We start from the raw sequence: 23,634 nt of genomic DNA, 5'->3' as shown, positions 1-23,634 counted from the left end.
CCTTCTCCGGGTTCGCCGACAGCTTCGCGCCGATCCCCCGCAGCGCCGCCGCCGCCATCGCTCGATCCCTCGCTCGCTGGCTCTCGTCTGCGCCGCCGAGTAGCCGACTCCGCCGTAGCACACGATTGGCACGATTAGTTGGACCGCCGGCCGCGACCCTAAGCCCGGCCCCTTTCTCCTTGCTGGGCCGTAAAGGCGTAAACTAGCAGTCAGGGTTTGCATTTTGTTGCGTTAAATTCGTACCTCAAAAACAAAATCTCTTCCAACTTTGTCTAAAAAATAATTTCAAAAAATAACTTTGCCAAAATAAACATATGCCTTTCAACTCTTTTTATCCTGTAAAAAAACATGTCAATATCAAAAAAAATCTTTTTTTAGAAAAATGTACGCGTCCATGTCTTACCTCGGATGTAAATTATCATGGAAATTTATATTCAGTTTTGTTAAAGCACATCTAGATGTGCTCTAGTTGTTGCACACCTAAGTGACTCAATCAAACTAGAAAGAAAAAGATAAAAGATAAAAGAATGTTATGTGACATGTGTAAAAAGCCAAATTTGGTCCCGGCAAAAAAAAAAAGAACCCAAATCTGGTGCTACTGATTTTTCTTGTTTTTGCTCGGGGCAGAGTATAATATTATATTTGTAAAACTTGTCACGCATTTAAAGGACAAAAACATGTACCCCCACCAAAAAAAGGGACACATACATGTACATTGTTTAAGGAACCATATTTTATTTTGAAATTCTAAAAAGAATGAGTTCACGCCAGAACATAGTCATGGAAGTAAACAAATGTCGTTCCCAGTCTAACCTAACTCCAATTATAGAATGCATTCTTTATTATTGTTTTATTCACACAAGGATCACATATTAACATGGAAAAACAATGTTAACTTTTTTTGCAGGGAGAGAATTATCATACCTGATATAGTGATAGTTGTGCAAGCATAAGAGAAGACTTGTTAAATTGTGTGTCATTGTCCTTACAATTCAACATACGGTGCCTAATACCACAACCCTAATTTTGCCTGGTTATCCTCCTCGACATTGTGGATGTCATGAAAGATGAAAGTCACATCTCCATAATGCACTAAAGTACAAGTAACAACTTCAACTCTACCCTAAATTGGTTGTTCACGCGACCCAAAAGGTGAAATTGAGCTAAAATGCATTATCCCCAAAATGTCGCTGACTGATAGGGAGGGTAATATTGCTTACGGGAGGATGGTGTCTACCAGCGAGTAGCTCGTCTCCATGGCGGCGCCATCTATGGCGTCCATCGACAACTCCTTCCTGCCATGTGCTTGTGTTTGCTCCTACACATTATCCGACTCCATCTCAACAAAAAAGAAAAACCAATGACCTTGATTTTGCAGCTGGGATAGCTGCCAGCCCACCCAAGTTCAAGCCCCGGCTTTGACATGCGGTGCTCGCGGAGTTTCTCCTATAAAAAAATGCCAACCAGGGTTAGCCCTTGGGTTGGTCTTATTTTTTTCTAATTTTGCTACGTAATAAAAGCCACCTGGATTTGCTACATTTGGGACGGCGAGTGCCATTTCTCTCGATCTATACTTTTTTTATAGCTATCGACCCCTCTTCCCTATGGGCCCTTCACGACTAGAAAGAAAAACTAAGTTGGCATGTAGAGGGTTTGAACCCATGGGCTCAGTACAAAGAATGAAGCAATTTGTTCAAATTAATTTGGCCGGTAAACAAACAGGTATTTGTCGATAACTAGATGTATAGGAAAAAAACTTTATAAGGAATAGGGTAGTTGTCCGTACACGGAGCCAGTGGTCAGCAATGGTGGTAGACATCGTGTGGAGCAATTCGATAGCCCGTGGTGACACGGGGAAGGCGTTTAATACCGTTGAGAGGGTCGAGTCGACAAAAGCAGCAAAGTAAGACAGTGGTAACTCAGTGCAACATGGAGATACGTGAGGCGATAGCAGTGGTGGTGCCGGTTGCGGGTAGAGGAAGACACTAGTCGCCATGGGCATGCGCGAGAGGAGGCGAACACTAGCTTTAGCATGCTGAGCCTAGCACTGCATTATAAAATCTCAATTTCTTGTGTTATTCAGTATATCTATATTTTCCTATGAACTTGATCATCAAGACATGTGTATGTGCAACCGATAAACCAAGGACAGGAATGAACAAAGAAGAAATGTCCTATAATAGAATGATAGAAGAACCAAACGCTTAATTTCAGCCGAAAGGGCTTGCTCTTTGTATTATGAGGAACAGCAGGGACAAGAACAGAATGAAACCAGAATTCTTGCAGTAGGTAGGTAATAGGCCAAGGACCAAATTTTGATTTCAACGAATTTGCAGGGACAAAAACAAAATAAATCCACAAGTGCTTGAGCTCGCTGCAATTGAAAGGCCAGGGACCAAAATTTGATTTCAACCAATTTGCAGGGACAAAAACAGAATAAATCCACAAGAGCTTGAGCTCGCTGCAATGCAAAGGCCAAGGACTAAAGTTTAATTTGAAAGAATTGGTAGGGGCCGCGCGAACGCGTACCCCCTCTACCACAAATTACGACGTTCACTCTTCCACTTGGGAAGATGATAAGTCAACGCGCCCACCAAGTGCAATGTGGGCCATTGGCTTAGGCCACGGGCCTTGTTGATCGCCCGTCGACCCCGTCCAGGTAAGTATGGAACAACGTTGCACCTGCCTCTGCTTTTATAGTCGGTTCTCCCACCTGATTCCCTTTGGCTAGGCGAGGTGGGACTAAAACCACCGAAGCGCGGCAGCCGCGTGCGAGCGGAGCGGGAGCGCGGTGCAGGTCGCTGGTTTCGGTGGGCCCGCGTTCGCTCTATCTGGGCCTGCGGGAAGGACGAGCGATGCACAGACTTGGGCCTTGAGAACCAGCGGGCGGCTTGCTGCTAGTGTTGCTCGATTCGCTCCAAAAAAATTGCTAGTGTTGTTCGCTCCCTCGTCATCATCATCAAGTTTGGCTCGAAAATTTTATTGTTCTATTCCCTTTTTTTTTGCGGGCTTATTGTTCTATTCCCTGGAAAAAAAATCTTTGTGCTCGTATTGCTGCGCTTCTCCTCGCGTTGTTATCTCGTACGTACTCCCTCCGTTCTGAATTACTTGTCTTGAATTTGTCTAGATACAGAGGTATCTAGCACTAAAATGAGTCTAGATACATCCGTATCTAGACAAATCCAAGACAAGTACTCCCTCCGTTCTGAATTACTTGTCTTGGATTTGTCTAGATACAGAGGTATCTAGCACTAAAATGAGTCTAGATACATCCGTATCTAGATAAATCCAAGACAAGTAATTCGGAACGGAGGGAGTATACAGCTGCTGCTCAAACTCATGGGTTCGATTTATGCACTGTCTTGTGTGTTAATCTGGCATGTAACCTCTTAAACTGGAAGATTTTGGCGGAGTTAGCAGGGCAACGAGGACAGGATCCACTGGGCCGGGTGGAAGAGGTTGATTAAACACCCACGGCCATAGTAACTTAAGCAGGTGTTCGTGACATCCATCCATAGCTTCAGCTGGCGACAGATTTATATATAGACCGATATAGCAGCAAGAGAGCCTTTTGCTTCGCGTCCCACAAACCCGTTGGCGCGCACACGCATTTATCGATCGATGGCCGAGATCACACGGGGGAGCCCATGTTGGCATGCTGCAGACTCCTTCAGCGCACAACTGGAGGCGCCCAATCTGGCCGCGCAGTAGGGGGGCTATCAAGATGGGCGGTTTGATACAAAGTGCTACTTAGAGCATCTCCAGCCATTGGCCCCCCAGGAGGCTTGAAAATCGCTGACTGGGGGCGAGCCGGCAAAAAACTGGCGCGGGGGCGATTGGGTTCCCCCAGGCGCCGATATCAGCCCATTTTTTCGCAAAGCGCCCGCTTTTTGGTCTAGTTTCGGTGAAAAATCGGCCCAATATCGACGCAAATCGGCTCATATTCGACGTGGTTCGGCGCAAATTCAACACAAGTAATTATTTTTATCACATAGTTCATCACCGAAAATCAATAGAAATCAAAAAGTTCAACACAAATAATTCAATACAAATTATATAATTCAACAAATAAAAACTCATATTTCATCACACATCGAGCTAGGCGTTGCCCTTGAGCCTCCATATGTGCTCCACCAGATCCTGTTGCAGTTGTTGATGCACCTGTGGGTCTCGGATCTCCTGACGCATATTGAGAAAGGCAATCCAGGTTGCCGGTAGCTGGTGATCAACTTGTACAAGAGGACACTGCATGTAATATGGTTCAGTGTCAAACATTGTCTCTTCCTGCTCGCTCTCAATGATCATGTTGTGCAAGATGACACAGCAAGTCATGACCTCCCACATTTGATCTTTCGACCAGGTCTGAGCAGGGTACCGGACAACAGCAAATCAAGATTGGAGCACACCAAATGCCCGCTCGACATCCTTCCTGCAAGCCTCCTGAACCTTCGCAAAGTGGGACTTCTTGCTTCCTGGCACAGGGTTTGAGATAGTCTTCATAAATGTAGACCATCTCGGATAGATGCCATCAGCTAGGTAGTACCCCTTGTTGTAGTGCCGCCCATTGACCTCGAAGTTCACCAGAGGAGAATGACCTTCAACAAGCTTGGCAAAGACAGGGGAGCACTGTAGCATGTTGATGTCATTGTGAGTTTCTGGCATACCGAAGAAGGAGTGCCAAACCCGGAGGTCCTGTGTGGCCACTGCCTCAAGTACCACACTGCAACCGCCTTTGGCGCCTTTGTACATCCTCTGCCAAGCACATGGACAGTTCTTCCATTTTCAATTCATGCTTCGGTGCTTCCAAGTATCCCAGGAAATCCTCTTGCTGCATTATGTGCTAGGATTCGAGCAATGTCTTCAGCATTGGGTGATCGCAAATATTGCGGTCCAAACACTGCCACCACTGCTCTGCAGAATTTGTAGAAACACACAATGGTCATGGACTTGGCCATGCACCCATAGTCGTTGAGTGAGTCACCGAAAGCTCCGTATGCAAGCATCCTCATAGTTGTCGTGCACTTCTGAATTTAGGTGAATCCAAGTGTGCCGGTGCAATCCTTCTTGCACTTGAAGTAGTTGTCGAACTCCCGGATGAAATTCACAATCCTGAGGAAAAGTTTATGGCTCATCCGATAACGGCGCCAAAAAACTTTGTCGCCGTGCAATGGAGCGTCGGCGAAGTAGTCGGAGTGAAGCATGCAATAGCCTTCCAGACGATGCCGGTTCTTTGCTTTCAGCCGTCCCGGCGCCGAGCCACCTCGCCGCGGCTTCTCATTGCTCGCGAGCAGGCCGGCGAGGGCGGCGAGGACCATAAGATGCTCCTCCTCCTGCGCGTCGGCATCGGCTTCCTCCTCCAGCAACGCCGCGAGCGTCTCATCGTCGTCCGAGTCCATCGCCGAGCAGGCAAACCGCCGAACGCCTGGCGGGCATGGCGGATGCGCAGCCGCCGGTATACCACCCTGCATGGCCGGAGCATCGGAAAACTCGCCCGAAAGGTGGTGGAGAGGTTGTCGCGGGGAAACCCTATCTCTTTTCTGACGGGGAATGGCCTATCTAACGGTGCTGGGCGGCGGACGACGCCGGGATCGGCATGGTGGCTGGCGAGCGTGCGGGGATGGTGGGCGAATCTGGACGATTGCCTTGACTCTTCGCCTGACAGTGTGACTCAGGCGTGTTTTTCCCTTCCGCCGGAGCTCCCGAGCGCCCCCCAACGCATTGGGTTCGGCCTAGAAAAAAAGCGCCCCGGGTGTCCTGTTGGGGACGCAGCTGGAGACACTCTTACTACTTAACCTGCGGACGAGAAGCAAACGGCGCAGCTCGCGAAATAGCTGAATTACTTTACGCCTGCAATGCAAATCTGGTGCTGGGAGTACACCAGTAGTGTTGATGTAACAAAACGCACTTACCTAAGAAACGTTACGCTTCACCGTTAAGTGGCAGTTCACACAATTTAATTTTCTATCGCGTTCATGCTAACAAGAGTGAAACTGGCCACTGCTTTTTATATTTGCAAGGCCAGATGAGTGATGGAAGTGCTCTGCATCAACTTCAACGTGAAATCCCTCGCAAAAAGAAAAAGAACTTCAACGTGAAACGTGTATGTTAACATATGCAGTACAGGGGAAACATGAATCATCACCAGCAAATACTCCTTAGACACTGAAGTAGAAACTGACACGATCAAAGTGCTTCCCTCCGAGTCTGGCGGCGCCAGGTTCTAGAGGATGGGTATTCATTTTGGAAGAGGGTATTCATTTTGCCCAAATCATCACTGTTTTGCAAAAAAATCGCTTGTTTTATATAAAATTTCAATGGTTTGTCAAAATCTTGGGTATTCAACCGAATACCCAAGAAGACCCCTGGGGCCGCCCCTGCCTCCGACAGAGTCGTCTAAAATGCAATCTTTAAACATTCAGATTTCAAAGAACATTCTGCATACTGTAGACACCCCAGCCATGTAGATCGTCAACTTAGCATCACGATAAACATGAGATAATGGCATAAATACAATACTAAAAAGCTCTATTACGAGTTCAAATATAATTACACAATCTTAGGGTGTCCTTCGACTGCATATAGCTAGAGACCATAATAATACGCTAACATGACCCGTCCCAAACTCCCAAACAATCCATCCACACCAGCACAATCACGTCGCCACCAGATACAAAACCATGCCTACGGTAATATCCACACCAAACGTCTCACCCGTGCACAACACAACCAGCATAAAAGCTCATTCCCCCTGGGCAGTTCAATGGAAAAAATACTGCAACAACTGCATCCACAAAGTTCTACTGCTTCTTGCACTCCGTTGGTTGCTCGGCGTTCCCTTGTGCGCCACCCTTTGCAGGTCCCTGGTGGACGATGTACCATGCATTGTGAGATGATATCATTTCTAAACTGGAACCAGGCAAGTGTTCGAGATTATTAGTGTAGAGTTTGTACCTTCGGTTTGCCCGCCACCTGCTCAGTCAAATACAAAAGAAATATGTTAGCAAGGCCAGCTGAACACAGTAATGTTGCAGAGAGCAGAAACAGGTACTTCTATGGCTACAAGATAAGATTACCTTCTTCGTTGGCTTGCTTAGCTCTTCCTCGTCTTCATCCTCATCTTCATCCTCGTCCTCATCCTCATCATCTTCATCATCCTCATCATCATCCTCATCGTCATCATCCTCGTCACCATCTTCCATATCATCAAAATCCTCAGCTTGCACAGCCTCACAGTAAACCAAGAAACAGCATGAGGGATGATCTTATCCCTTATCGTAGACCTACAAGTCAAATTCCAACAGCAGCACAAAATCAGCAAGAGGGGCACTATGCTAAGACCATAATATACAGCTCACTGTGCAGAAATGGAATTAGATGTTGGGCGATGATCTCCAGTTCCCATTACAAAAAAATGCAGCAGAAGTTGAACAGAACTTACCCAATGTCATAATCATGCTCCATTTGACCCTGAAGCTCATCAGCCTACATCACAGATTGAAACAAAAAAAGTTTAGTATGAATTGTGAACAAAGCATAGTGTGCTCTCTGTGAATCAAACAATAAATCTGGAACATACGGCTTCTTCATCAATGTCATCATCATCAGGTACTTGTGGGGGGCAGAAAAAGTTGAAAAAGCTCTCGCACTCTTCAGTTTTAGTAATAGGCTTGGTGTTCTTTGAACCTTTCTTGGGTTTCTTCTTTAGAATCTTCTGTGTCACATTTTTCCCAGGATACCACTCAATTTCAGTCCTGGAGTACACATGATGTGTGAGGCTAATAATGGATGCACACGCAGTTATCATTTATAATGAAACATGAGAACCCTATACATGAAAACAACAACTAATAGGTAAAGAAATACCAACCCGATTGCTTTCTCCAAAATTGGGTCATCCTCATCAACCATATGATGGGATTTTGTTAGTACAGAGTTCTTGAAGAAAGGGTTTGTATCAAAGAAAAACTCAAGCTTGAAACCCTTGGGGTCATCAATTCTAGACCACTTGATATCCTTTAGATATTTCAAAACAGGCTCATCACGCTCTTGGATCTAGAATTAAGCAAGTATACAGTCAGAAATGCATTAAGGGAGCTAAAAGAACACCTAAAAATACAGCACACTATGAATTGCCTCCTCGGTCAACACGTCATTTGTTTTCAAAGCAGTGAGCCAAAAATCTGGGACTCCTTTAGCTGAAAAAGAGGTTAACAGCACATCAGAATGGTGATCTCTAAGAGGAAGTGCAAACTTTGATTTCATACCATCTGAATCTCCCCCCTCGGCAGCTGATAGGAACTAGGGTTTTGCCCTGCCTAGGGTGTAGGCTGTAGGGGAAGGAGGGAGGTGGGTGAGGGCTGGAGCGCAGCGGCCGGCGGCGAGGCGCCGTCCTTGCGGTTGGGCGGCGGCGGCGCAAGCAGGAGGCGGCTAGGGTTTTAGGGTTCCGGCTCCTCCGGGAGCCGGGCAATAGAATAGTCTTATTGCTTAATTCTGAAAATAGTCTTACAACTTGTATATATAACCATGATCTGAAAATAAAACTAAGATAACTTGCGGCCTAAGCCTGCCCGGTGGGCCTCCTACGGCTATAGGCCCGGCCGGTCATAACAGCAGCATTTTCACTGGTAGGTTCTTTAGCAACACCATCAACCTCCACAACTCCATTTAGAATGTCATACCTCTGAAACAACGCAAAACAATGGAACAATTTGCACATAAGGAAATGGACAGAAGTTATATGTTTTCATATATTCTCCTAAAATGTTATTAACATGGATTAAAAGTACCTTAGCATACAATGGTTCATACAACTTCTGGTACTTGGCTTCAAGGGCAGCCCATTCTTCAAAAAACTTCGCCTCAATCTCATCATGTTGGCTCTAAAGTATTACAGGGATAAATGTTAGTTCTCCGGGGCAACCAAATATCATACAATAAAATAGGCAATTTACTCGAGACATTGATCTACTCTGATCCAACAAATATGCATAGAAATGGAACTTTTCAAAGATTCACCATGGATAATTGATATGATACAAGACAAACTGGAAGCAATAAGGTTGACTGCACACACAAAAACGCTAGGAAATGGGAACAATACAAATGATGTAGCTTGTTTATAGTTGGTCCAACCAATGTCGTCATACATGCTAGCACCAAAAAATGTTGACATAGTTTGAATCATTTGATCCTGCATCCATGAGTACCTTAGTAAACTTGTGCCCTCTGACCTAAGGCGCCACCACTAGCGCCAAGTGACCCGGATTGTCATTCCGGGGCGGGTGATCCTCACGACTCCACACAATGGGCTGCTCAGACCATCACAAGTAATGGGGAACCGCTGGCTCAACGGTGTTCACACCCTTTTATGGAGCTTCTGATCCCGCTTGCATAAACTCGTGGTGAAGACGTGGTACTGCCCACTATTCAGCTGCTTCGAATTACTTTGATAGCCAGATTGTTGCTGCTGATTCCCCTGACCAGACTGTTGATTAAAACCACCTTGATTGCCTTGATTGCCTTGGCCCTGGAAACCGGAATTAGAACCGCCACCACCGTAACCCGGACCATGAGAGCCGGAACCTGAGCCGCCGCCTGGCCCATGATTGTTCTGGAAAAGATCAGAATTTTTATACTCCTTCATAATGAAGCAATCCTTCCAGAGGTGAGTGGATGGCCTTTCCCGTGTACCATGCTTTGGGCAGGGCTGATTCAACAGCTGCTCAAGATTGAAAGTTGGCCCCCCAACCCGAGGAGGTGGCTTTCCTTTACGACGTTGTCCATTATTCTGCGTATTGGTGTTAGCCACAAAATCCAAACTATTATCAGCCTTGCGCTTACTGTTGCCTCCTTGACTCGCCGGGTTATGCTGATGTCCTTTGGTGTTTCTACTCTTCTTTCCCTTTCCTGGCTTTTCATCATCAGACTCGGGGTCCTTGGTACTATCAGAGTCAGCATACTTAACCAGAACCGCCATCAGTTCCCCCATGTCCACTGCAGTGGCGCTTGAGCCGCCCTAGCTTCTGCTTAAGGGGCATAAAACGACAATTCTTATCTAACATCAAGACTGCTGAGCCGGCATTGATACGATCCGATGAGTGCAGGATAGTTGAGACCCGGCGCACCCAATGGGTTGTTGACTTGCCCTCCTCTTGGACACAGGCGTCCAAATCCACAATTGACATAGGCTGCTTGCACGTATCTTTAAAATTCTGGATAAACCGGGCTTTTAAATCGGCCCATGATCCAATGGAGTTGGCAGGCAACCCTTTCAACCAAGCACGAGTCGTCCCATCCAACATGATAGTGAAATATTTAGCACACACAACATCGCTAACATCCAGCAGTTCCATGGCCATCTCATAACTCTCAACCCATGCTTCAGGGGGTAAGTTAGCTGTACAGTTAGGCACCTTACGAGGACCCTTGAAATCCTTGGGCAAACACTCATTACGCAGAACCGGCACTAAACATGGCACACCCAAGGTTCTAGAGATCACGCCCGTCTCCACCGAAGTGGTCGGATAAACCGGAGAATGCTGATGAGTGATACGCCTCCAACATATCTACTTTTCCAAACACTTTTGCCCTTGTTTTGGACTCTAACTTGCATCATTTGAATGGAACTAACCCGGACTGACGTTGTTTTCAGCAGAATTGCCATGGTGTTATTTTTGTGCAGAAATAAAAGTTCTCGGAATGACCTGAAACTTCACGGAGCCACTTTTTGGAATTAATAAAAAATACTGGCGAAAGAATCAACCGAAGGGGGCCCACACCCTGGCCATGAGGGTGGGGGCGTGCCCTACCCCCTGGGCGCGCCCCCTGCCTCGTGGGCCCCCTGGAGCTCCACTGACCTCAATTCCAACTCCATATATTCACGTTTGGGGAGATAACAATCAGAGAGAAGGATTCATCGCATTTTACGATACGGAGCCGCCGCCAAGCCCTAATCTTCCTCGGGAGGGCTGATCTGGAGTCCGTTCGAGGCTCCGGAGAGGGGAATCCGTCGCCATCATCATCATCAACCATCCTCCATCACCAATTTCATGATGCTCATCGCCGTGCGTGAGTAATCCCATCACAGGCTTGCTGGACGGTGATGGGTTGGATGAGATTTACCATGTAATCGAGTTAGTTTTGTTAGGGTTTGATCCCTAGTATCCATTATGTTCTAAGATTGATGTTGCTATGACTTTGCTATGCTTAATGCTTGTCACTAGGGCCCGAGTGCCATGATTTCAGATCTGAACCTATTATGTTTTCATGAATATATGTGAGTTCTTGATCCTATCTTGCAAGTCAATAGTCACCTACTATGTGTTATGATCTGGCAACCCCGAAGTGACAATAATCGGGACCACTCTCGGTGATGACAGTAGTTTGAGGAGTTCATGTATTCACTAAGTGTTAATGCTTTGGTCCGGTACTCTATTAAAAGGAGGCCTTAATATCCCTTAGTTTCCAATAGGACCCATGTTGGTGTCAAAACCGGCGGATCTCGGGTAGGGGGTCCCGAACTGTGCGTCTAGGCGGATGGTAACAGGAGACAAGGGACACGGTGTTTTACCCAGGTTCGGGCCCTCTTGATGGAGGTAAAACCCTACGTCATGCTTGATTGATATTGATGATGTGGGTATTACAAGAGTAGATCTACCACGAGATCAAGGAGGCTAAACCCTAGAAGCTAGCCTATTGGTATGATTGTTGTTCGTCCTATGGACTAAAACCATCCGGTTTATATAGACATCGAAGAGGGCTAGGGTTACACAGAGTCGGTTACAATGGTAGGCGATCTACATATCCGTATCGCCAAGCTTGCCTTCCACGCCAAGGAAAGTCCCATCCGGACACGGGACGAAGTCTTCAATCTTGTATCTTCATAGTATTGGAGTCCGGCCGATGATGATAGTTCGGCTATCCGGACACCCCCTAGTCCAGGACTCCCTCAGTAGCCCTTGAACCAGGCTTCAATGACGACGAGTCCGGCGCGCATATTGTCTTCGGCATTGCAAGGCGGGTTCCTCCTCCGAATAATTTATAGAAGATTGTGAACACCAGGATAGTGTCCGGCTCTGCAAAATAAATTCCACATACCACCGTAGAGAGAATAATATTTACACAAGTTCAATCTGCTGACGTATTTGTGGCGTGACATCACACCACAACCAAGCCTTTACTCGAATTGTTTTTATTGTACCACCTCAGCACGTTTAGCGAAGCGGTTTCCTTGGCACGTCTTGTCGAAGCAGAGATCATGTTCCCCTTATTCCGGGATTCCCATCAATACGGACATGGGTAACCCAACCGCGCCCGTTGCCACGCCCCCTCCATCGAAGGCGGGTTCCAAACGGTCACGGGGACGGCTCTTGGTATTCTCCTTCTTTATAATGAGACCAAGGCCCGTTCTTTTTCTTCAATCCTCAATCGAATCCGCCCCTCGCCCCGAATTCCAACACCCAGGGCTCCAGATTCAGGTACTTTCGACCTTCGATAATGTCCGGTTCCGATCTATGAGGCCGGTGGATGCCCTCCTCCGTCACGGAAGAGGACGTGCTAAAGCTGAGAGACGCCAGGTACTTAACCTACGAGATTTCGCATAGGTTGCCTGCCCAAGGGCAAGTTATTCCTACTCTCGAGCCCGGCGAGAGTGTCGTGTTCGTGTCTCACCTCCGTCGGGGTTTAGGCTTCCCTATGGATCCCTTCGTGAGGGGGCTCATGTTTTACTATGGGCTGGAATTCCATGACTTGGCTCCGGAGTCCATCCTCCACATCTCATCATTCATTGTCTTCTGCGAAGCCTTCCTCCGCACTACCCCTCACTTCGGCTTGTGGCTCAAAACCTTCAACGTGGAGCCGAAGATGATTGAGGGGCGTCAGGCAAAGTGCGGCAGGGCGGTTATAAGCAAGAGGGCCGATGCTCCATGGCCCAAGGGCTCTTTTCAGGAGGAGCTCGGCTTGTGGCAACAGGAGTGGTTCTATATCACCGCTCCCAGGGGCAGCAGGCAGAGGCCGCCGCCCGCCTTTCGCCCGGGTCCTCCATAACGGCTGACGTCATGGGTCAACAAAGAGCTTGACTGGGGGCCGTCCAAAGACGTACCCCTATTGCAGGGCCGGATTCGAGACCTCCAAGAAACGGAGATCAATCTGGTTGTAGTGGCACAGGTTATGCTGATTCGGCGCCTTCTGCCCTGCAAACGTCGCCCCCTCCGCCTGTGGGAATTCAATCCAGAGGGACCACGAGCTCTCCAACACTTCATGGGTTTGACACCCGTGGAGATGTACAAACTGTTCTGCGGATCACAAGAGATGCGTCCGGACTTGACCGAGGACATTGGCCTAAGCTGCAGTCGCCCGGATACTCAAGTAAGTAGCCCTGTGTCCGGACACATTGTCCATTTATTTATCACGGGTTTGCCTTTTAACCAGCTATCCCTTGGACAGGAGTGGATAGCGCAAGCAAAACTGATACGGTGTCCGGCCCCCCTCCCTGAGACCATGCTGGATCCCGTGTTAATCAAAATGTTGGAGGTTGCACCTTCGGAGGAGGGCGAAGGGGGGCACAGGGAAACTACCACCTCTGCCAAGGAGGCTTTCAGTAAGGGGGGAATCGAGAATCCCTCCCTCCAGGGGGAGAAGAGGACCGCTTCCGAAGACCCGGAGGCCAAGGCCTCAAAGCGGGGAAAGAAATCTGCACCAGAAGGTCCTGTGCCGGTAAGAGCCCCGGCCGCACAGTCTCTCCAAAGGAATCAGCCCTCCAGCGAGCCGTAAGTAAAAAAGGGGGAGTTTTGTAATAGGGGACATCCCTACTTTATTTCTAAGGGTAACCGAAGTTTTCACCTTGTAGTTTGGATCTCAGCCCTTCTCAGCAGAGCTCATCATCGGGGGACCTTCGTCCGGAGATGATGGAGAGCGAAACGCCTCCATCTGCCGCCCCGTCGGGCGGGGCGGACGACCCTGAGGTGTCGTCACGGAGGGTCTCCCCAAGTCCGGCGGGGCCGGGGAGTTCGGCACCCACTGGAGTACGGCCGGTGGAGCTCCAGGATTTGCTCGAGATGGTGTCTATCTCAGAAGATCACCGCACATTAATGAGTATGGTGATTGAAAGGATCTCATCCGCCGAGAGCGGGTTGCATGAGGCCGTCGGAAGTTTGCTGACAGGGTTTGAGGTACGCAAAAAATGACATACCTTTTGACAGTTTTGCACATGGAGTGCGCCCTGTATAGATAGTAGCCCCTGAGACTTGGTATGCTGTCGAAAGCGACATCGTGCCGAGGATCATATTCTCAGTTATAGAATGTCGCCTTTCCTATGCAGGTGGCGGAACGTTCGGTGGCCAGCCGGACTGATGGAGTTGCCGAGCTGAAGCGGCAACTCGACGTTGCGGATGCGGACATCGCGCTGGTCAATAAACGACTTGACGAGTCACAAGGTAGGTGGTTTCTCCGCGGTCACCTAGTAAGGGAGCTGATGCCCGTTCCTTACAATTTGTATGCTTAATGCAGATGATGCCGCTGCTGTGGAAGACCTTCGAGCATAGCTTGATCGAGCCAAGGAGCAAGCCAGGAAAAGTGATGCGGCTGCCTCGAAGGCAGCGGAAGAGCTAAAAGCCGAAAAGGCTGCTCACTGCCGAAGCAGGGAGGAGATGGCCGGAATGGCCGTGAAATAAAATATGCTACCGACCGCTATGAGATTCTTGAAAGAGAACGCCGAGCAGAGCAAGAGGACCTGAAGAAGGCCGCCGCCGAAGCCAAGGATGCCTGTTGTGCGATGCGGGCTATGAAGGAGGAACTGTGTCAGGCCGGAGACATTGCGGCTAGAAAGCCCTTTCTGCTGCGTAGGAAGTTCACGGATCCCAAGTATGCTCAGTTGGGACAATTGTGGGGTGCGGAGGATCCTTATTTGGATTTGGCGGCGAGTGCGGCAGACGCAGTCGTGCACTTCCGAAGCCAGAAGGATCACGAAATGGAAGAGCTTTTCTGGTCTCAATTCCATAGTCCGAAGCGTCCTCTTCCGTTGACTGATCGGTTGGCTGAGTGGGCTGAGCTGAATAGATTGTCCGGACTTGCCATGACGGATGTGGTGGCTCATCTGTGGCCGGAAAGGCCCAAGCCGGAGAGTTATTTTGGCTTGTTGCAACAATTCCTTGGGGCGGTGCCGCATATCGACGCGATGAAGCGGTCGGCATGCATAGAGGGTGCACGGATGGCTCTCGTCCGTGTTAAGACATACTGGGCGGAGATGGATGCCACCGATGTTGCATCTCGGGGTTCGGACCAGAGCCGATTACCCGCCGAGCACTATTTTGAGGAAGTCCTGCAGGGCGCTCGTTTAATAGAGTCGCAGTGCTCGAAAGATGTTATGTTCAAATGACATGTATGATTCATGTTTATAATGTAACGGCTTTTTATACTTGTGCATTCAAGTATTTAACTATCTCCTCTACGGCCGTATATGTATGTATAACCTGAAAGATGGCAGTCTTTGGCTTCAGCCCCCACGCACATGGTGCAGGGGTGTTTGCAAAAAGAAGCACTTTTTCACACTTAATCCAACATCTTGGTCCTTTGAAGGAGGTGATAGCATAGCAAACTAGGCAACCAGACTATAATGCTTTATCACTTTCACTTAGCCATAGGAGCTCGATGGTGGGGCTACTATATAGCCCCTAGAGGCACCGCACTTTCGGAACTCGGGGCACGTATGTGCCTGACCGGGAAGCGGTCCTTCGTCAAAGCGGAGGAATTCTAAACATTCCAGTAGTCGATCGAGTGGTTGACCAGTCTCTCGCTATATCATGACAGTCAGTTTTCGGCTTTCTCTACTGAGGTGCTCGCCTGGCCGAACCGGGGCACAATCGCAGTAGTTCTCCTGGTGCCGCGTTAGCCGATGGAGTGGAACGTAAGGCAGCAAAACACAGGAGCCGGGCAAACCCAACATTTGACCAAAGACATGATTCGGAGCTGATGCATATAAGGCCTAACTCGAGACACCGAACACTCCCTAAGGTATTCGGTCTTTATGATACCGGGCAGAACAATGCCCTAAGCCCCTAGTGTCCAGGTACGGGCGAGAACTTCTGACGCGGCCGATGCCAAAACGGCAGCCTCCTCATCGGTTATGGTAAGAAACCGGGGGATGTGTATCAACAAGAGACAATAAGAAAGGTTTACGCAGGGTCTTAATCTAAAAAGAATCCTTGCAACGGGTCCCTGCTGCACGTCTGCGCCTGTGTCTCCGTTGTGCTATATCCTGGACGGGTGTAGCACGTGCTTCATCTGTAAAAGAGAAGAACTTAGTTTGGAAAAAATATCGTGCAAAAGATGTATTTAAAATAAAGTATGATTTGAAAGATGAATAAAGTTGAGCTTTATTGGCTCTCATTGTTTATACGTGCAGCCCCTTGTAAACAGGTATGCGGCTGGGAAGCCCCTTGTTTATTTATGCCGGACTCGCCTAACCGTGCCGAGGTCTGAATGACCTGTTTTTAGGGGCTTTGACCAGCAAGGTCGGATTAGTGTGTGGCTGTCAAGGCAGTCTCACGTTTTCCATGGTCGAGGAACACTCGGAGTTACCCTTTAATGAGATTATGCCGCGTGGACCGGGCATTTTAAGCGTAAGAGACGCGTAATGCGGTATTGCGTTAAAGCGGGCGAAAGCTTCGCGTCCCAGTAGTGCTTGATGGCTACTTTTGAATGGGGCGATATGTAAAATGAGTTTTTCGCGACGGAGGTTGTCGGATGAACCGAACACGACCTCTAGTAGTATAGAGCCTGTACAATTGGCGTAAAGGCCTGGCGTCACTCCTTTGAAGGAAGTGCTGCTACGGCAAATTTTGGTAGGGTCTATCCCCATTCTGCGGATGGTGTCCTGGTATAGCAGGTTTATATCGCTGTCGCCATCCATTAGGACTTGTGTGAACTGTAGTCCGTCGATTATGGGATCCAATACCAAAGCAGTCCCTCCTGCGTTTCGAATACTTCTGGAGTAATCCTGATGGTCGAAAGTAATTGGTTTAAACATCCAATTTCGGGATTCTGCTGGGGTGGACCGTGCGGCGCGTGTTTTAGCAGGTGCCGCACTATTTTTCCTTGTTATCACATGAAGTGAGTTCACTGTTTTGACTTCTAGTGGGAAAGTCTTCTGTTTTCCGGCGTGCTGCTTGTGGGGTTCGTCATCGTCTTCGCTTGGTGTGTCGAGCCCCTTGTGTTCGGCGTTAAGTCGGCCGGACTGCTTGAAGACCCAACAATCTCTGTGGGTATGGTTTGCAGGCTTCCCGAGGGTACTATGGATTTGACATATCCTATCCAAGATTTTGTTTAGGTTGGATAGCTCATCACTGTTATCCTTAAGAGGCAGTGTTTTATTATTCGGCCGAGAGCTTTTGAACCCGGCGTTGACCGCCGTGCTATTTGGGCCATTTTCCTTATTCCGACGCTGATCTTTTCTGCGTCGTGATTTCCCATTTCCATCCCTGACCTCGGATGTACTCGGGTTGCTGGTGCTGCATCTTGCCAGCCAGCTATTTTCCCCCGTGCAAAAGCGGGTCATGAGGCTTGTTAGCGCGGCCATTGTTCTTGGTTTTTCCTGGACGAGGTGTCTGGCGAGCCATTCGTCTCAGACGTTATGCTTAAAGGCTGCTAAGGCTTCGGCGTCCGGACAGTCGACTATTTGGTTCTTTTTGGTGAGGAACCTGTTCCAGAATTTGCGTGCTGACTCTCCGGGCTGTTGAGTTATATGACTTAAATCGTCTGCATCCGGAGGGCGGACATAAGTCCCCTGAAAATTTGCTCGAAACGCATCCTCGAGCTCTTCCCAACTTCCAATGGTATTTTCTGGGAGGCTTTTGAGCCAATGCCGAGTTGGCCCTTTGAGCTTGAGGGGTAGGTATTTTATGGCATGGAGATCGTCTCCTCTGGCCATATGTATGTGTAGGATATAATCCTCAATCCAGACTCCGGGGTCTGTTGTTCCGTCATATGCCTCTATGTTTACGGGTTTGAATCCCGCTGGAAATTCATGATCTAGTACCTCATCGGTGAAACATAGTGGGTGTGCGGCGCCCCTGTATTTAGGTGTGACGTTGTCTTCAAACACTCGGCGGGTTGTGTTGCTCCCTGGAGTCTTCTTTTTTGGCCCATAGATGGACCTGACCGGACCATCCTTTTTGTGAGGATCCTTATGTGGATCGTGTGCCGACTTGTGTGCGGTGCCGCTTGCCGCTCTTAGCCTGTCATCTGGTCGTCTATCCGGCCAGGCGGCCTCTTTCTTTTTTGACTGTGGGGGCTCTACGACATCCTCGTCAAATTCAGGCAACAGCTTGCGCTTCGGGTAGCTCTTTGCTTGGTGACTATCGCCGTATTTATCTGCGGTATTGAGTACTTTGCTCCATCTCATTCTGAGTGTGTCCTTCGCTGTTTTGAGCTTCCGCTTTTGCTTCTTCAAACTTCTTGCAGTGGTGACGAGCCTTTTATGAAGGTTCTTATGCTCCGGTGATGTGTCCGGCGTGAGATCGTCTGGACTGTTGTTTTCGCCGGGGATGGGTTGCTTGTCCAATTCATCCTATTCGGATGGTTGCTTGGTGGCATGTTCGTCGTCCACTGCTTCGCCCTGCTCTAAGGCTGGGTCAGTATGGGTGCCGTTGTTATCGAGGCGGGACTTCGGGCGGCGCTTGCGTCGCTGTTTTGGTTGTTTGTTGGGGGAGTTGTCCTTCGCCGCGTCCTGTTGTTCCTCGTTATCGCTTCCTTTTGGTGTATCCACCATGTATACGTCGTGAGTTGAGGTGGCTTTCCAGTGCCCATTAGGCGCTGGTTCTTGGTCGTCTCCGGCATCGTCGTCCATACCGTCGATGTCTTCGGAGTCGAAGTCTAGCATGTTGGTTAGATCGTCGACAGTGGCTACTAAGTGGGTGGTGGGTGGGTCTTGAATTTCTTCGTCGCCCGCATCCCAACCGTCCTAACCGCAGTCCAGCCAGGTCTCTCCTGATAACGAGAGATACTTTAGCGAACTCAGGATGTCGCCGAAAGGTGAGTGTTGAAATATGTCCGCAGCGGTGAACTCCATGATCGGCGCCCAATCGGATTCGATTGGAGGGGGCACGGGAGGTTCGGAGTCCGGCGAGGAGTCCAGCACCTCGGAGTCACGAGCTTCACAAGGGATAAGGTCAGTATTCGGCTCCACCGTCGTAGAGGTTGCAGCCCCCGAGGCGGTGTCTAGCCACCCGTCCTCGATCTGCGCGGCCGGCTCCGAATTAAGGGTCGGAGCGGACTCGTGTGCGGCCTCCAGGGCACTGTCTGGCTGCAGAGCTAAATCATGCTCATCGTGATAGTGCGGCGCGCTCGGCTGTGGCTTGAATCCATCGAAGATCAAGTCTCCGCGGATGTCAGCCGTGAAGTTCAAACTTCCAAATCTGACCTGATGGCCAGGGGCGTAGCTTTCGATTTGCTCCAGATGGCCAAGCGAACTGGCCCGCAGTGCAAAGCCGCCGAATACGAAGATCTGTCCGGGGAGAAAAGTCTCACCCTGGACTGCGTTGTTGTTGATGATCGAAGAAGCCATCGAGCCTATCGGTGACGACATAGAGGAACTCTCAATGAAAGCACCAATGTCGGTGTCAAAACCGGCGGATCTCGGGTAGGGGGTCCTGAACTATGTGTCTAGGCGGATGGTAACAGGAGACAAGGGACACGATGTTTTACCCAGGTTCGGGCCCTCTTGATGGAGGTAAAACCCTACGTCCTGCTTGATTGATATTGATGATGTGGGTATTACAAGAGTAGATCTACCACGAGATCAAGGAGGCTAAGCCCTAGAAGCTAGCGTATGGTATGATTGTTGTTCGTCATATGGACTAAAACCATCCGGTTTATATAGACACCGGAGAGGGCTAGGGTTACACAGAGTCGGTTACAATGGTAGGCGATCTACATATCCGTATCGCCAAGCTTGCCTTCCACGCCAAGGAAAGTCCCATCCGGACACGGGACGAAGTCTTCAATCTTGTATCTTCATAGTCTTGGAGTCTGACCGATGATGATAGTTCGGCTATCCGGACACCCCCTAGTCCAGGACTCCCTCAACCCCGCTGCCACGGGAGGGTAGGACAAAAGATGTCATGCAAGTTCTTTTCCATAAGCATGTATGACTATATTTGGAATACATGCCTACATTACATTGATGAACTGGAGCTAGTTCTGTGTCACCCTATGTTATAATTGTTGCATGAGGAATCACATCCGACATAATTATCCATCATTGATCCATTTCCAACGAGCTTTTCACATATTGATCTTTGCTTAGTTACTTTTCCGTTACCATTGTTACGATTACTACAAAAGCTGCTACTGTTACTTTTGCCACCGTTACCGTTACTTCCATACCACCTTGCTACTAAATACTTTATTGCAGATATTAAGTATTTTAGGTGTGGTTGAATTGACAACTCAACTGCTAATACTTGAGAATATTCTTTGGCTCCCCTTGTGTCGAATCAATAAATTTTGGTTGAATACTCTACCCTCGAAAACTGTTGCGATCCCCTATACTTGTGGGTTATCAATGAGCCGCTTGCTGAGCTACCATCTCAGCCTCCCGACATGATGTGCCCTGATCCACCAAAGTCTGAGCACCATCACGCGCCGGGTCATGTCCACGAGGCTAGTTACTGCGCCTGTCACTGCTTGAAACTGCTGGCGAATCAATGTGTCTGCTATAACTCCGACTCGGGCGAGGGGTTGAGTGAATCCTCTCACGGCTGTAAGAATAAGCCGCCTATTGGGCCACAGCCGTCTGGAGCGGTTCTCCGGCTCGTCGTATTTCCATTGCTGCTGGCGATTCACCTTCAACTGGTAGAGCCGCCAGCCGCGTCGCCGCAACAATCATATTATCCAAAGGATTAGAATAATGACCCGGCGGCGTCGGTACATACTGAGGTGGAGTAGTATTCCAATGGGGTGGCTCCGTCATGCGCGGCTGAGCCAGCGCTCCAGCCCCAGGCACTTCAACCCGGTTTATCTCCGGTGGGTCACTGGTCCCCGCTCCAGGCATGTTGAAAAGGTTTCTCGCCTCATAAACTGAAGGTAAACGAGTCTGATGCCTCCTCCTCATGATTTCATTTGAAGCGTTTTGGTCCATCGTGAGCCGGAAAGACTCTGACTGAATCCGCTGCGCCTGAGCATCTAAAGTAGCCTGCTCCATGGCCATCCTGGCGTTCTCTGCGTTCAGCTCCTCCTTGGCCTGTGTTATCTCGTCACGCAACTTCACAACCTCCGCGTTATGCTGAGCTTGATTTGCTGGGTTAACCTCCGTTGTTAACAATGTTGTCAGGTTATCCAACAAGTCGGACAACACCTGAGCGGGGGGGCGCACAGGGCCTCCTGCCCTAGCAACCGTTGTCGTTGCTGACCCGGAGATCATTGTTGCTGCAGTCGTAGAATTCTGCCCTAGCTGTGTACCGGCCATGAAAATCGCGACCCTATTAGGCGGCTCATAGGGGTCCGAAATACTGTCGCCATCGGAATAGCTCCCAAGCTGGCTGTCTTGCAGTTGATACAACGACTCAGTTTTGCCGGTGGACGACTCACCATCAGAGTAGATGACCGTCTCACCACCAGATATGGATCTATCCTCAAATTCCGCCCCATGGATGAATCCAACGAAGGCGCGTTTGACGGCGGGCTAAACTCGGGTGGGTCGTGCACGCTGAGCCATCTCAATGATGTTGCTGGAGATGCCTGGCTCAGGGCCCGGTTCGCCGATCTTGCCGATGAAGACTTGGATTCCGCCGAAGGGGACCCGGTACCCGTACTCAATTGAGCCGGCCTCGGGGGCCCAGCCTGCATCGTCGATGTAGAGCTTGCCGCGACGACTTTTGGCCATCCAGCCCACAGCGTATCCCTTAATCCCTTCGAAGCTGCCCTTCAAGAACTCGAAACCACCGTGCGCTGGCCCCATGGTGGGCGCCAACTGTAATGGAATTGTCACGGGAGTTGCCCTAGTGTGAGGACTTAGTCGTGGAGCCATCACAACTAGGTTAGCTTAAAGGGGTTAAACGGGACAAAGGACACAAGGAGTTTATACTGGTTCGGCCCCTTGCGGTGAAGGTAAAGGCCTAATCCATTTTGAGGTGGTATTGCTTAGGTTTAGATTACCAGGGAGCAAATACGCTTGACCTAGCTTTCGATCTCTTGTTTCTTGCCCTAACCCGCCGTCGGGTCATCCCTTTATATACACAGGTTGACGCCCGGCGGCTCACGGAGTCCCGGCCGGCTCATACATACGTGTCCGGCTCGGTGACTATCTACACTTGCCTTACAATACAAATTATACATACATGGCGGTTTACACCTATGGGCCTTAAGTCGCCTTTGGGCTTCGAGCCCTTAGCAAGTCTGCTTTATGAACCGCCATCTTCAACATCTTCATGGGCTTTGTCTTGATGAACCGCCATTGGTATAACCCGGCCCCTCCTGGGCAGGTCATACCCAACAGTTATATCCCCAACAATAACCAAGCATAAAACCTTCATGTGCTTTCGGTGCAAATTTTGAAGTGTGGTGCAGATCCTTGATACAGCACCTAGCACCAAAGACTTTGAAATAGCTCTTACCAGTCAAAAGTTCATAGGATGTCTTCTTGAAGAACTTATGAAGATAAAATCTATTGATGATGTGGCAAGCAGTATCAATAGCTTCAGGCCAGAACTTTCTTGGAGTCTTGTACTCATCAAGCATCGTACGTGCCATCTCAATGAGGGTTCTGTTCTTGCGCTCCACAATGTCGTTCTATGGTGTGTATGGAGCAGAGAAGTCATGTGTGATGCCCAATGTATCAAGATAAGTGTCGAGGCCGGTGTTCTTGAGTTATGTGTCGTTATCACTTCTGATGTGCTTGATCTTGATGCCATAGTTGGTCATGGCACGATTGGCGAATCGTCTGAAGACATCCTGCACTTCAGTCTTGTAGAGAATTATGTGTACCCATGTGTATCTTGAATAATCATCAACAATAACGAAGCCATAAAGATGTGTAGTGGTAGTAAGGGTAGAGTAATGAGTAGGGCCAAATAGGTCCATGTGTAGCAGCTCGAAGGGGCATGATGTAGTCATGATTGTCTTCGAGGGATGCTTGGCCCTTATCATCTTCCCGGCTTCACAAGCACCACACAGATGATCCTTCTTGAACTTGACGCCCTCGATGCCAATGATATGCTTCTTCTTCACGAGAGTGTGCAAGTTCCTCATATCTGCATGTCCTAGCCTCCGATGCCAGAGCCAGCTGCTCTGAAGCTTTTGCTAGAAGACATACGACAAGCTGTGATACTGCAGAGAAATCTACCACATTCAGATTGTCTCTTCGATACCCTTCGAAGACTAGAGATTTGTCAGATTCCATGAGCACAAGGCAATGATATTTTCAAAATATCACAATCATGTTCAGATCACAAAGCATCGAGACAGCCATTAAGTTGAATCCAAGGGATTCAACAAGCATCACTTTATCCATGTGCTGATCCTTTGAGATTGCAACTCTACCTAGGCCCAATACCTTGCTTTTACCCGTGTCAGCGAACGTGATGTGACTTTTGTCAGACGGACGTAGGGTTGAATCCATAAGAAGACTTCGATCACCAGTCA

At 48.9% G+C, this 23,634-nt stretch overlaps 1 non-coding gene and 1 pseudogene across 1 annotated transcript; both read right to left on the bottom strand.

Annotated features, from left to right (window-relative positions):
* Positions 1-2,506: 2,506 nt before the first annotated feature.
* Positions 2,507-2,667, bottom strand: LOC123088693 (U1 spliceosomal RNA). Its single transcript, XR_006442009.1, has one exon. It is a non-coding gene; the product is annotated as a U1 spliceosomal RNA (small nuclear RNA).
* A 4,015-nt stretch (positions 2,668-6,682) lies between these two features.
* On the bottom strand, positions 6,683-9,988 carry LOC123084260 (nucleosome assembly protein 1;1-like; annotated as a pseudogene).
* Positions 9,989-23,634: the final 13,646 nt, after the last annotated feature.

Source organism: Triticum aestivum, chromosome 4A (genome assembly GCF_018294505.1).
Source record: "Triticum aestivum cultivar Chinese Spring chromosome 4A, IWGSC CS RefSeq v2.1, whole genome shotgun sequence".
Lineage (NCBI taxonomy): Eukaryota > Viridiplantae > Streptophyta > Magnoliopsida > Poales > Poaceae > Triticum > Triticum aestivum.
The sequence above is the reverse complement of the archived record's forward strand: the minus strand, read 5'-3'. Positions and strand labels throughout refer to the sequence as shown.